Source organism: Drosophila serrata, unplaced genomic scaffold (genome assembly GCF_035046125.1).
Source record: "Drosophila serrata isolate PLE 108 unplaced genomic scaffold, ASM3504612v1 contig_241, whole genome shotgun sequence".
In the NCBI taxonomy this organism is placed as follows: Eukaryota; Metazoa; Arthropoda; class Insecta; order Diptera; family Drosophilidae; genus Drosophila; species Drosophila serrata.
The window spans coordinates 2,997,789-3,012,302 of NW_028257139.1; the positions used below are offsets into that span (position 1 = coordinate 2,997,789).

Genomic DNA, 14,514 nt, shown 5'->3' on the forward strand with positions numbered 1-14,514 from the left:
TTCATAATATTAATCTTCAACAAATTTGTTTCAAGTTAATCGATCTTTTAACCTTTTATTTTATGAATTTGATGCTTACAAAGCATACAAGTTTTTTAAAATGTAATATTTATATATAAAAACCTTATGATGTACCAATTCCAGACCACCTTCTTGGTGAACCTGTCCCACGTCTTTGTCCCACGGTTGATCCCAGGTCTAGACTTTGGACTAGTCGCAAAACTTAGCTGGATCCGGGAATCGGGTCTGGCAACTGTCTGGCCCGAACTGAGTGGCGCTCCATTGGTCCTTGGGCTGTTGTAGGATGGATTTGCTTTAATTAAATTCATTCTCACAGTGTGTGCAACATGTGGCCGAATCTCTGGATCACTGAATCGCGCTGGATCGTTGGAAGTTGGAATGCAGGCAAGGCAGTGCGGGAATCTCTTCTTCCCCCGGGTTTGGATGGAGTCTGAAGTCTGGAGTCTCTTCCTTTTGCCCGTCTATTGCGTATAGTGACTGCTCCTTCTCCTTTTCCCCTGGTCTGGTTTGGTTTTATTTCCTACCTACACTACAACAACTGCAACTTGGTTCCCTTTAAACTTTTGCGACTTGGACTGAGTTCTCTTGGGCTGCTTAGTCCTCGTTGCCTCGGTCGTCAGCAGCAAATCAGGTTTCGCCTGACTCCAACTGACAGACGCGCATACACATCGCTAGAGTTCCTTAAATGCCTGACCGAGGACGGGCTGGAAGAAAAACTCTCTGGCGAAAAAAAAGAAGTTATAAATGCTTCTCATATTTTTAACACCAAAACCAAAACCAAAGGCGATCCAAGTCGATCCCTGGGATGCCCTGGGATGGGGTTCCTGGGTCTCACTCTCATTCCTGCCCCTCCAGTTTTATGTTTGATTTGACAACTTTGTTGGCATTCCCCTGTTTGTTGTTTGCTCATTTTCTGTTTGTCGTCTGCCTGCGAACAATTTCCAAGTTTTCTGCTCTAAATCGGAGCAGCTTTAGGCCAAATTGTTGATTTAGGTTAAGGATGGGCCTGATTTCCACAGTCCCAAGGAAAAAAAGATTAATGAGAAAGGAAAATAATAAGAAATCATGACAATGCAACCACAAATATATCATTAGGAGAAGTACAAGATGTTGCGAATTTGAGTTCCCTTTTTATTTCTCAAGAAAAAGTGATATGCAGACCATTGAGTACTCGGTACTTGAGTTATGTTTTTAAGCTTTTTAAAACATATTAAATTACCAAACAAATATTCATATATGTTTAGTCTTTAAGCTTTTCTTTGTTTTTTTTAGAGTCTTATTAATGTTAATGTGTTTTTGTGTTTTTACAGATTGTTGCTTTTACTAGTTAAACTCTTGGGTAAGTTGCTTAAAATCTCCTGTTTAAATTCGGTGACACAAAAATATAAAAAACTATAATGTAATACATAAGTATATAAAGAAACTCAAAATTAGGTTAATTTATTTGAAAAACATTCACATTCATAACACACTTTTATCATTGATTTAAAATCCCTTTTGACATTTCTGTGATACTCCCTTATTGAGCTTTATTTTCCACTGTAAGAAACCCCTTTTCAAGGGATGACCCCATCCATCGATAGAGATTATCTCGAATTCGGACAAATCGTATGTGTAAACAAATTATTGAAGCTAAATTATATGCAAATACAATTGCCTCACTTTCGATATGCATGCACTTAACCCATGGTGAACCCCGTTCGTAAAGGGTTCAGCTCCTCCAGCACACACACTCGACCCAAACCGAGTCCACTGAACCGTGGACAAGTCGACAGCCTAACAGCTTTCGAAGGACCACAAACAGCGGAGCAAACAAAACGATGAAACAAGTTAACCCCGAAACGAAATAAGGCGAAATAAACTGTAGGACAGTCAGTCGCGGACAAACATCAAAAGACCAAACTTGTATATTTGTAAGTCCGTCAAAGGACAAGGATCGGCGGACAGTTCTCTTCTTTTTATTATTAGTATTTGTTGTACATTTCTGTACCCCGTCAAATGTCACACGGTTCGCAGGAGAAGGGAACTGGTTATCTTGTTCACTCGAAGCTTACAAATCAATTTGAATTTTCCGTACCTGGATAGGATAGGATTGGATAGGACTGGATAGGATGATGATTCCACAAAACTATTTTCACAGATTTGTTTGACATTCACTTGACACGTCCCTGTCCGCCATAAATGCATAAATTAAACATAATGTAGTTGGTAAATGGAAATGGGCATGATGAATGTGTGTGTTGTCCCAAAAACCAAATGCTAATTAATCCCACGGCTTTACTGGGGCGAGTTTTTAATTCCGGTTCGATGATTTTCACACACGGGCAAACTACCGGCTACCTGGCCTGTCCCGATCCTTAATCCTTATTTTACCCTTTAACCCTATGCTCTGATTTTCAAATTTCAAATCCCATGCATGTAATTGCATATATTGCAACTGCGGTACCGAGACGAGAAGGGAGGTACATGTATTCCTGCCCAATATTTTTGTTGTTTCCGCCTCTTAACGGTCCTGTGAATAATCTGTATTGATTTCGCACAGTTCCAGGATGCTGCGAGAGATTTTTCAAGATTTTCCTGACACGCGCGACGAGATGCATCCTCAATTTGTGCCCTAAGCCAAACCTCGAAAGAAAAACAAGACCTGGGGAATTGCATAGTACAAAAAGTAGTAATAATAGTGACAGCTGTTACAGCGCCTGCGCAACATTCCGAATGTGCAGGGGGAATCAGGAGCAAATGATTTGATGTCAGGGAGAGATCCTTTTCTCCATTGAAACCCATTTATAGCTGGCTTTACTCTAATTTGGAATATTTGCTGTATTTTTATTGCCCAGCAGCAGCTCTCTCAAAAACTTTTCCAAACAGATTGACAAGTTTTACCTTAGATAAATATTCTGTAACACAGTTCCATAATTTCATGACAAACTAATCCTATTTTTAACTGATGGTATTCAAATTCCCATTTTTTATATATTTTAAAAATATACCTATATTTCTTAGATCAATAATCACCTAAAAGATACCGCCTATATCGGAATATATTTGAGGTTTTTAATCCTTATTCAAACAGAGTGTTTGCCAGCTGCCTTCCTTAACCTATTTGTATTTCACTCTTCTTTACTTTTTTTTTTTTTGCACAGCGAAAAGTGGAATGAAAATTGGTTCACCCTACTGTATGGAGGGCTCACAGCCAGCAAATTCCCCCGCCTAGGGGTTGCTTCCCCTTCTATATATATGCACATATATATATCGGGGTCTCTGTTGCTTTAGTTTAGTTTAATTATTGGCTCGGTGCCGTGAACGGAGCAGCCCTCGAATTGGCTTCGACTTGGTCGCTGATGGTTGGTTGGTTGGTGGTGGTGGTCACCCCGTCGTCGACTTTCCGGCACATGTCATTGCCAGCAATGGACTTTGGGCTCTATGGCCACCTTCCCTTGGAGGTTTCTGCCCTTTTGCAGCACAGTGGGTTAAGCTCTGGGTTTTCAGACTGAAAATATATATCATAAATAAGGTTGAAGTGGGTTTATTACAGAAATTTCCAACTGGAAAGTAGAAGCGAGTGGAAAATATAGAAAATTAAAGTTAAGCAAGCTATAATAACAATTAAAACTTTTATAAAAGAAGTCAACTAAATATGGTCATCAAAAAAACAAATATAAATAAAAATTATTTAAGAATTTGTAGGGTTAAGTTATAAGGTTAAACCATAAGCATACGAAAAATGGTACTTTATTGAATCGGTTTTTTCTAATACCCACTTGCCAAAATCAAATTTATTTTTAAGTTTGATATTTTATTTATTTATAAATTTAAATTTAAAGCCAACCCACTGTGCAAAAATGCTGGTTTTTTGTATTGCATTCCCCATTGTACTTCTGCAATTGCAACAACAGCAACCACTTTCCGCTTCCTGTTGGAATTGCAGGAAACTCCTTAAACAAGAACAAACACGAACAGTCGCCCAATTCTAATACTAAGAACCTTAAGGACTTCTGTTGCATTTCGTCAGCAACAATTACAGAGTTCAGAAGAAAATGTATGGGGTTTTATAATATGTCAACATGCTGGAATTTAGTAAAAGGATCGAATACCTAATTACCCTCGTGGGGAATTATGATGGGTAGATTTTTAAATATATTTAAATTAGTATTAGTAAGTGCTTTAGTTTTAAATTTAGCTTCGAATTTTAGAAATAGGTTGAGACTATTACGTACCAGGTATCTTATAGTCGAGGAAATTTACTTTACCTTGTTTTCTGTTACCTCCTTGACAATATCTCTTCAATTTATTGGCAATCGCGTATGCATTAATCTATCTTTTTGGTAACAACAAACCATATGGTTGCACCTTAAAAGATGCCATTTTTGCGAGCTTAGCCTTGGCTGTTTAAAACTTGGCGGTAATTGCCTTACAGGATCCCCTCTCAAAGGACGAAAGGTGCTCTCCTGTACCGTCTGAAGCGCAAGAAGGGGTGCTGCTTGGCACTACTTACTACGATTATTTTTTTGTATTTTTGTTTTTTCCTTTTTTTTTCCATTTTTAGGGGTGCTTCTTTAGGGCATCTCTTTCCCTCTGATACACCTTCGTTTTGCGCAAGAAAACCGAACCAGGTGTAAAAAGTGCGTGTGCGCTGCTACCTTTTGCTTCTATTTCTACATTTTCCTCTTGCCTTGCTTCATCGTGGTCCTCTTTATCTTGGTCTTCTTGGTTCTTTTCCTCTCACTTTACTATTTTGCTTTTATTGTATTATTTTCTTTGCTTTATTTTATTTATTTTTTTGTGGGACATCTGCCACCGTTTGATTTCACTTCATTTATTTTGTGGCTCACTTCCGTTTTGGGTTTATTTTTGGCAGCGAAGAAGGAAGCTCCCACGCCTGGGATCCACTTGGAGCCAAGCCAGTCTTTCTGCTCCTGCTCCTCCACCTCCCCCTGGGCTAATTGCAATTGCTTTGCCTCGCATTCGTTTAGTGTCCTTTTTGCTTGATCCCGGATCCTTGTCCTTGTTTTCAGTTGCTTGGCTTCATAGGAAACGCAGCAACAAAAGGCGCAAGAGATTTACTGATCGAAAAATTTCCAGGAATTCCGTGAATGGGAAAAACAAAAGCGCAGCAGAGAGCGGGACAGAGACAAGACGAGAACATCTACCTATGGGTATGTGGCAACTGCACTGAGAGAAAATTAAGGAAACTACAAAAAATTCAATACTATAAATTCCAGTTCAAAACTTCTTATTTGGTATGCCTGCTTATATCTATAAAGTATTTATTTTTGCTACATTTTTACTATGACAATATCATAAATTCGTGTACTTCTTTCTCTCAGTGTAGTCAACCTGAACCTGAATCTCAACTTGGGGCATTTGAGGCCGACGCCGCCGCTTCTTTTCTGCTTATGAATGTACTTGGTACTTGGCCCGAAGGTTTTCGGAACAGGCAAAGGCAGCTTTTGTTGCTACATATATCCCTCTCACCGCCCGATCCTGATGCCCTTTGGTAGTCCCATTCCCTCTGTCTCCCTCGCACTCCCTGGCCGGCATCTCGGCTCGTTATTGTTACTTAAAATAGCTGAAATGAACGAAATGAACGAAGAAAAACGTGAGGCGACCATATCCCAAATTTGAAAACCGGTGTAGAACCTGAGCCAACCTCCACAGTCTCAAAAAAGCCGAAGAGGAGGAGCGCCTCAGGTTTATGTCCAGGTTCCGGATCCAATCACAAAAATTATTTTCAGATTGAAATCGTCCCAGGTAGCCCATTAAGAGAGAGCTCCTCTTGTCCTTTCTCCTTGATCTAATGCCTAATTATTAAGCATAATCAGAGTTTATTCATAATATAAGCTATGAAAAGCTTAAATAAAATGTGTACAGACTATTAGAGGAAATGAATTCCATCAGGACACCCTGTCATTGTCCAGATTGATTCGTCTGTTGTTACAGAAAAAGAAATGTGTAATTTATAAGGTTGAAAGTCTGTTTTTTAAGTCAGCTTTGATATTTTTTAGATACTATAAAGAAGTCCAATTGAAATTGTGTTAAAATGTTATTAATATTCCCTTAAAATATGCTCTCATTTTATTCTCAACCAAAATCGAAACTAATATAATTCTACTCATAATATAGAAAACCCTATGCTGTGCATTTTTGGTTTATAAAAATAAATCTTTGGGTATCTTTATGAATTTCCTGTAGTGCCTAAAAAACCCGTTCAACAGATGTTTGAGTCGCTAAATCATAGATAATATCAATTTGTGTTTTTGAAATTCTCACTTCAGAATCTAAAGAACCCTTCTCCCATGCTAGGTCTTACTTTCCCATCCCTAAATTTATATAGTTTGTAGAATTTTGAACATTTCCACAAGTGTTACCAATTCCTGCTTAGTTTATACCTTCACTTTCCTTCTATTTTTCCAACTCGGAACCTTTTTCATCGATCCTCGAGTACAGTTCTTATACGATCTTGGCTTGGGAACCCTGTCCTGTAAGGACATCGCTTGGGAACCCTGTCCTGTAAGGACCTCGCCCTGACCCCTGTTTGCCTTGTGCCATCTGTAGGAATGTCTGTAAGATCCTTGGCTGCGTTTATATTTTTTTTCCTACAATGCCAACTCCCCTTTTCTTGTTTGTGGCATGCGCTAAGAAGGTTTGTTTGCATTCTCTATATATATCTGTATATATACATATATATATAAATATATTTGTGTGTGTGCGTAGTCAAAGGCATAAGCGACAGCTGCAAACTATTTTCCTCTTCCTTCGACACAGCAATACGTCAGTCCGGGGTCCCTCTGTCAAACCTCATCGAACCCCCGAATGCAACACGGAGCTCTCTGCTCTCAGTTGAGTTCTCATTACTTAGCTCTCATCCATATCCATCCTGCAGGACACGAAAGTTGTAAAATGTACAGTACACAGGCTTTGCAGCGTTTGTAACTTTTACATTTTCAATGAGGTTTACAAAAAAAATAAAGAAAACACTAAGGATGAGAGGTGGGGTTTTTGGTTTTGGAAGTGACGAAAGGACGAAAAGGACGACGATGACTACAAGTCAATCTCCTGTTTCATATCCGTCGGCGTCGGCGGTTACTTTCTCAGACTCCGTTTCCTAACCAAATCAGCCATAAAGTGATTATATATTTGAAATTGCTTCCTTGCTTCTTTGGCTGGGCTTAAAGGTATCCTTGCAAAGGGATATTTTAGGATATTCCTTAATTTTCAGGCTCATTTCATTCTGTTTCCCATTTCTATAAAATAAAGAAGTTATTTTTAATATTTTTTAATTAATAAATATGAATAACTATGATAATACAATATCCTTTTTTTTATAATTAAAAGAAAAATAGTATCTTTATTGCAAAGCATCTCAAAAACCGATTTATAATCCTAATTTCCTGGTTGTTTGTATATATAGAAATAATCTCCATATAGTATGTTCATATATATCTTTTAAGGCAATCAAAAAAAAAGTGGACGTGTCCTGTTCTTTCCCTGTTATTAAGTACCGATCGTGCGATTTTGTATGATTTTTGTTCAGCGTCGTTGATTTCCGGTTGATTTAAGATTTCTTTTGTTGGATGATTTTGCATGACCATAAAAGCATTATTCCTTTGTATAACAACAAAAAAATACTTGTAGTTGATGTTAACTTCACTGCTTCTAGAGTTCAACGGACCTAGACCTAGGTAAGCAGCAATTAACACCTGCCATCATGATGATCATCGCGGTAGTAGTGATCCATCCGTAAGAGAGACCTTTTCAGGTCAGGCAACTTTTGCTGGTTACCATGTACAATAATTAACTCGAAAATTAAATTGTCTCTCATACTGAGAAGTTACTACTTTGGGGGTTTATCAAGTTTTAGTTATAAGGGCTAAAATAGGGGAATTAGGGATTTTGAGAAAGTATTCTGATTAGAAACGTTGGATTTTTTTATTATTATTTTTTTTTAAATATAAAATATAAGCTAATTTCAAAGAATTTATACGTTTTTTTTTAATAATCAACTAGTTTATACGCTTGCAGCGTTCTAAAGAAAAACATCAAAAGACGACTCGATCTAGCGATGTCTAGTATATTATGACATAGCTAAGCTTTTTTTCCTATACATTTTCGATAATTTTGCACCTTTCGACTTTGATATATTTTGTAAGTTTTAAAATACTCTATCAGTTTGTTTATATATATCAGTTTGTTACATATTTTCTTTAGCTTTGTAACTTACAACTTTTTATGTATTGAAAAGTTTTAATAATATAATTTCCCTAAGATAAGATAACAACATCACCAGACAAGCCAATCTAGCCAAGTCTTCTCCATTTTAGGTTTAAACTTCAGTTTATTCATTTACTTTCTTCCCTTGTAACTTACACCTTCTGTTCTATATTGTAAAGTTTTGAAAATATTATTTCTCCAAGTGTCTTCCCCCTATTTCCTGCTTTGGTGGCTGGTTCCGGTAGTCGGGTCATTTAGTCAATCAAGGATTTTGGAACAATAGGCGCAAGGATTTCGGACCTCCCTGCCCAGACGCCTATTGTTTGAGTGTCTCGAGTCTCGAAGTGCCCACCTTGGAGAAAAGCTCTCCGGGATTTCAGTACTCCCTGGCTCTTTACTCCTACTCCCCTCTCGCTCTCTCTCGTTATTATTTCTCAACGATGCATTATCCTCCCCTATGGATATCGTAACTACTGCATTCCACCTCGCTCTCTCTCTCATGAGATCCTCGAACCCTGCAATTGTACAACTGCATTCCTGTTCTGCAATCACCATTCTCTCTGTTCTCTCTCTCTCTCCCTTCTCTCTATTTCTCTCAGGCGCTTCTTCTTCCTTTTCTCCCTGGCATTGCCTTGGCATTTGTTGTGGCAAGAAAATAAGTACGCAACATTTACGAATCGAACGCAGCAGAAAGTGGAAGTGATCAGCGGATCTCTCGGATCTTTCAGATCGCAAATCGTTAATCGTTAATAATCGCGCGTTTTCTTGTTATTACATTATATTGCAAATTGCAAAAAATAAATACAGATCGCCAGTGAAGAGCACAATGCAAAAATTTCAAGAATACCTAAAGTTTTATTAAAAGTATCTGCAAGATACTCAAGATAATCGTGTTATGTTTTAACAATGTTATAACCCACAAAAAAAACAAATACACCGCCATCACTTACCACCAGCCACGTTTTGGTCATCTACAAGGATATAACCCAAAAAATATATAAATCATGAAAATAATATAATATTCAAAGAAATTTATCTACTATATAATTCTGTTTTCAAAATTACTATCAAGTTTTCTATTTGTTATTTATTCTTAAACACTTTTTACATGTTAAACAAGTTGTCTTTTCAAAATCTCACTATTTCTTAAGTGTTTCTATTTAAAAAGTTACTTTCAAATCGTTCTTAAAGTTATTACTATAAGTTTTCTAAAATATTAATTGCAAAAGCCAAATTCGTTTAAAGCAAAATAACGCTTATTTATTTATTATAAAGAAATTATTATTAAATTGGATTTAAGTTTTATGCTATTTAACATATTTAAAAACATAAGTTATTATACAATTTCAACAAAATTTGCTGCCGCCAAAAAGTTACTTAGGATTACGTTTCATAATTGCTCAATCAAGGCATTAACTGTGTAAGTATTTAAGAAATAAAAGAGGGGGATAACATTTAATAAATTATTTAAAATTTAATTTAGTAGTAAAGATTTCAAAGAGTGTGACTAACTCTTGGGGTATTTTTGCAACTTAAGAATCTTTTGTTTTGACGCTTTCTGTTGATATTTCCACTTACAACTAACTGAATAATTAGACATTTATAGGTATGTTCATCTTAAGGCCCACAGAGATAGAGAGATATATATATGATAGAGAAAAGTTCATTGAACGTGCTGTGGTCGAGACCGAAACCGAAGCCAAACTCAAAACCAAAAACCGAAAACTAAAAACCAAAAAACCGAGAATGTCTAGCCATATATGTACATATGTCTAATTGTTTAAGTGTGAGTTTGGTTAGAGTATCTCTGTGGGTTTGTTGAGCAATCTCTCGCACTCACAGTTAGGGCGGACAGGTAGTCCACTTTAGGTATTTTTCTCTCTTTCCCACCGCACACACACACACACACACAGAGGTGGTGGGGCTTAAATGGGGTTCGTCGGTGGTGTTGTGGTACGGTGGGGTTCGCACGTAGTACGTCTCAATGTCGATCGTTGAGCAATGTGATTCGTAATTTCGTAGTCATTGCCTCTTTACCTCTTTGTAGTTTTTCCAACAATAAAGTCAACAGATACAGGTATTCAATGGAAAATGAGAACATTTATATACATATATTTATTTAAATTTATTTACTTGGAAATTGAAGGTTATTATTATATTAATTTAATAGTTTGTGATTCTTTGTAAATCAAGTTCCTTAAGTTAAGTCTTACAGTAGCTTAATTACATTTTAATTAATTCAAAATGCTTTTGATTTTCCTCAAGGAATTTCCACTGTCTCATTACCGCATTTCCACTCTAATGGTGTTTCCTTCCCCAATGCAATGTCTGTAATAATAATTAACATTCAAATCAAATTAATTTGCATCAATTTAATTAATGTGAAAATGGGTGGAAATCTTAACCAGTTTTAAAAAGGTGCAAGTTAGGCTCAGCTGCAGACGACTTGTGAAAATTCAAGGAGTCAAGAATCCCCCCATTTCCACGTCACAATCAATTTCTGGAAAAGCTACGACATGCCACAAGATATTCAATAAGTGTTTCCTGCAGTCATGCTGCTACAAAAAAATGAGAGTTTGAGGATAATATGGGGAAAAAGGAAAAAGGGAGATTTTTGATAGTCAGACAGCAGAAAAGGAGCATTACAGGATGTGAATACACAGAGGAAAAAGTATGACAATTATGCGGGGTTTTTAATTAAAATATTTATTATTATTTTTGATTATTATGTATTTATTTTAAAGGTATTTTTTATTCATATATTTATTTTATTTGGTAAATCATAATATATATTGGTTTTATTATCAGGAAATAGTAAGATACATAGCATAAAATTTGCTTAATTATATATAAATCCAAAACAAACTAAATATTATGAGTTAAGGTTAATAGAATATGACTTTTGATTAATTTTTTATATTAAAAAGTTAATTATTAAAACTTTCAGTAAACAAGATATATTCTTCTATGAAATTATTATAGGGAAATATGGTTAGAACTTAGGTATATAGCTTAAGCAAATGTATACAAATTTAACTTGTGAAAGATTTGAAGTAAGAGGTTGTTAATTATTTTAAATAAATATTTAGGAACTAATTAATTAATTAGATGATGCTATTATTATAGTAAAAGGTAGTAAGAGCTTAAATTTATAGCAAAGAAAAAAAAAGAAAGAATGTTTAAACAAGAGAATTACCCCAAAACTTAAGGTGTTAATTATTTAAATAGAATATTTATGAAAAGTTCAATATAGTTTATCTCTCTGCACTTTGAAAAACTGACTTCTCTGTGTGTGAAAAACTCCACCCCGTTGACTTGAAAAATTCGGACTGACATTCTGTCAAATAGGCGGCGACGTCGACATCAACGTCAACAGTCTTCGTCTCTGTCTCGGCTTCTCAGTTTTCTCTCCAATTCTCCAGCTCTAAACTTCTTGCACCGCCGCTTCTGCCCCCCTTTTTGTTTCACTTTTATTTTCAAATTTGAATATCGCGCCATGGCTTGGGATTCTCAAGTAGTTTTCTTGCTGATTGCATTCCATGCCGGCGTCGTGGTTTCCTTTCCATTCCTTTCCTGTGTCCCTCTGCCCCTCGAGGAGCACTCTTTCATTTCCCATATGTCTGGCACTCACGGGAGGCTGTGCTATATACGATATATATATATACACGATTTTTGCACCCCACTGAAAGCCAAAAGGGGTTGCTGCTGCTCTGACGTTGACGAGCAGGACTTGCAGGGTGACGGAGGAGGAGGAGTAGGAACAGGAGCAGGAGCAGCAGACGCAGAGGGAGGATGCGGATGGGTATGAGGACCAGGATGACGATGAAGTACGATGACGAGGTTGACGAGGAGCTGCCAGATGAATGCTTGACGCAATTCCTTTGGGCACTCAGACTTGAAAAGCTGCCGGCTAAATGCGTCTGGGCTTGGAAATTAACCAGAAGTTAGGGTCGGGAGAGGCATGTCCTAAGACTGATTATTATGTAATGAACTAAATTTAATTTCATTATAATGTTAAGCAACATTTTTCAATTTTCATTTTAATAAGCATTAGGGACTTGAGTGCTAGTTTAAGAGTAAAACTGCTTTCCTCAATGGTTAAACCGAGTGTTAACTTTTAACTGGTAGTTAGATATTTTTGTGGTGGTTTTTCAATTATCAAAACAAATAAGGAAAAAGCAGAATAATCTTAATTTTCAGATAAAGCTTTGATTTCCATTTTGAATCAAATAAGGAAAAAGCTGAATAATCTTAAATTTTAGATAAAGCTTTGATTATTTTAAATTTAACTGACAGTTAGTTAATAGGTTTGCTTTAATTAATGTTTGATAAAGTTTTTAAAATATATATATTATTATTAGTTAAACAAAGCATTTTCAGTAAAATTTTGACGAGCCTATACCCTAACCACTGGTTAAAGTCCCTGATACTGTCAATGTTTAATAACAAATATTATATCCAGTAAATAAACACATAAAAATGTAAATAAATAAATGATATTTATGCTTTTCTAAAGAATTTATTCTTTCTTAAACTAAAATAAAAGTAAATATAATACATTTTAAAATAACAAATTAAACTAAATGTACTCAAAGTCCACTTGTTGTATACGCTTCCGAAATTCTTTTGCAAAAGTGTCACAAGTGTCTAAGCCAAATTTTGGGCAATAAGTTCATTGATCTTAGACCAAAGACCATAGAAGAAACATCTGCTCAAATACTAGGTTGGATTGTATCTATATACTTATGTGCCCAGCTCTTGTGTTAATCGTATCTATGCCACCGCTTTGTGTCCCTCCCCTCACTGTTTTCCCTTTGCCTGCCCTTAAAACTTTATGATATGACATACGGAAAAAAAAATCAAGCAAATTATGGTAAATACGCCTCTGAAAACTCACGCCCCGCTTCTGGGCTTCGGAATGGGCAGAAAACGGATACACACAGACGCAGGCTAACTCACAGATACTCCGCACACATGAATAAATGGTGAAAATAACGCAGGCACTCGCACACGCACGCATTTCCAGTTAATTAAAAGTATTTATGACACTGCGCACATAAAATGTGTCTTCCAAAGTACAAAAGTCCACCCAAGGATCGTGGGAAGTTCCCTCTTTCTTCACCCTCCCAACATAAAGATCTTGCAAAAAAAAAATAAGAGGAACGGTAGGAGAAGAAAAAAAAATCAAGCATAGAGATACTCTAATTGCATATGCACAAAAAAAAAATAGAGTGGAAGGGGGCACAGGCCAAAGTTCTTCTCCAGCGGCTGTGAGGGGTGAATTCTCCTTTTCTCCCTCCAGCTCCGACTTCTTCTCGTTGTCTCGACTGGTTTGTGGGAAAGGCGAAAAAAATCACACTCACCGATCTGTGAGTGTCTGTTACTCAAAGGAAAAAAACCCAAAAGGATAACACAGCCTGGCACAATGAACAAAAAAAAAATTATAAATAATAAAAAAAAAACAACAAAAAAAAAATTAATAGAAAATGGAAACTGGAATGGAGATTACATTTTGGGTTGTTCTGAGACTGTGTAGAGTAAGGGATTTTTTTTTTGGCAACGAAAATCGCCAGACAAGTTGTCAGGAGATTTTTTTTAAAAGATATGAAGATCGGAGGATATCAATTAATTTAGGTCTGGTAGGATAATATTCCGAGAATATGATTCTAAATACTACATTTGCCAATTTCTAAATTGGTAAATTCTCTTTTTAATTAAAACTGTCAAATATTTCTTTTAAAACTTCTCCTTTTCTAAGGAGTACAGTTTATTTTGGCATACTGAATATTATTCATACCTTATATTAATGCATATATTGTTCAGTTGAAAAAAGCAGGTTCTACCATCTGTAATTCTTTATAAATATAGAGATCTATCTTATCAGATACAAGAAATATGGTTATATCAATATAACCGAATAATAAACCTGCCCAGATCGATTCGTCTGAAGATTCTGATAAGAAATATCTATCCTTTTCTTTCTCTTCCGCTGCAAACCTCTAATAAAAACTAATATAACTGGTTAGGGTATACAAAAACATGCCCAAATATTTATACAGGTTGTTCTTTCCTAACCCAACCGGGTCAAATGAAAAATAAATATGGTTTATTGTCTACAAAAATGTGAATCAAGTTTTGAACAATAAATTCGCAAATAAACAAATTTTTGTTCGCAAATATAACAATTGTTTTTAAAGTTTTTAAAGTTCGTTCTTAAGTAAATTAAAGTTTTAAAAACAGAACCCGGAATAAAATGAATTAAATATTAATATAAACGAATAC

The 14,514-nt window shown here is 35.9% G+C and overlaps 1 protein-coding gene across 2 annotated transcripts in view; it reads left to right on the forward strand.

The window, feature by feature from the left end:
* The window catches only part of E2f1 (E2F transcription factor 1), a 46,059-nt gene that overhangs the window by 16,563 nt on the left and 14,982 nt on the right, over nucleotides 1–14,514 (forward strand). Inside the window, exon 3 of one of the 2 annotated variants that reach the window (XM_086831929.1) lies at nucleotides 1,332–1,360. The exons of the other annotated variant lie outside the window; for it this stretch is intronic. The gene's annotated coding sequence lies outside the window, so the exon portion shown is untranslated. The remainder of the gene's footprint in view (nucleotides 1–1,331; nucleotides 1,361–14,514) is intronic. 2 annotated transcript variants of the gene reach the window in all.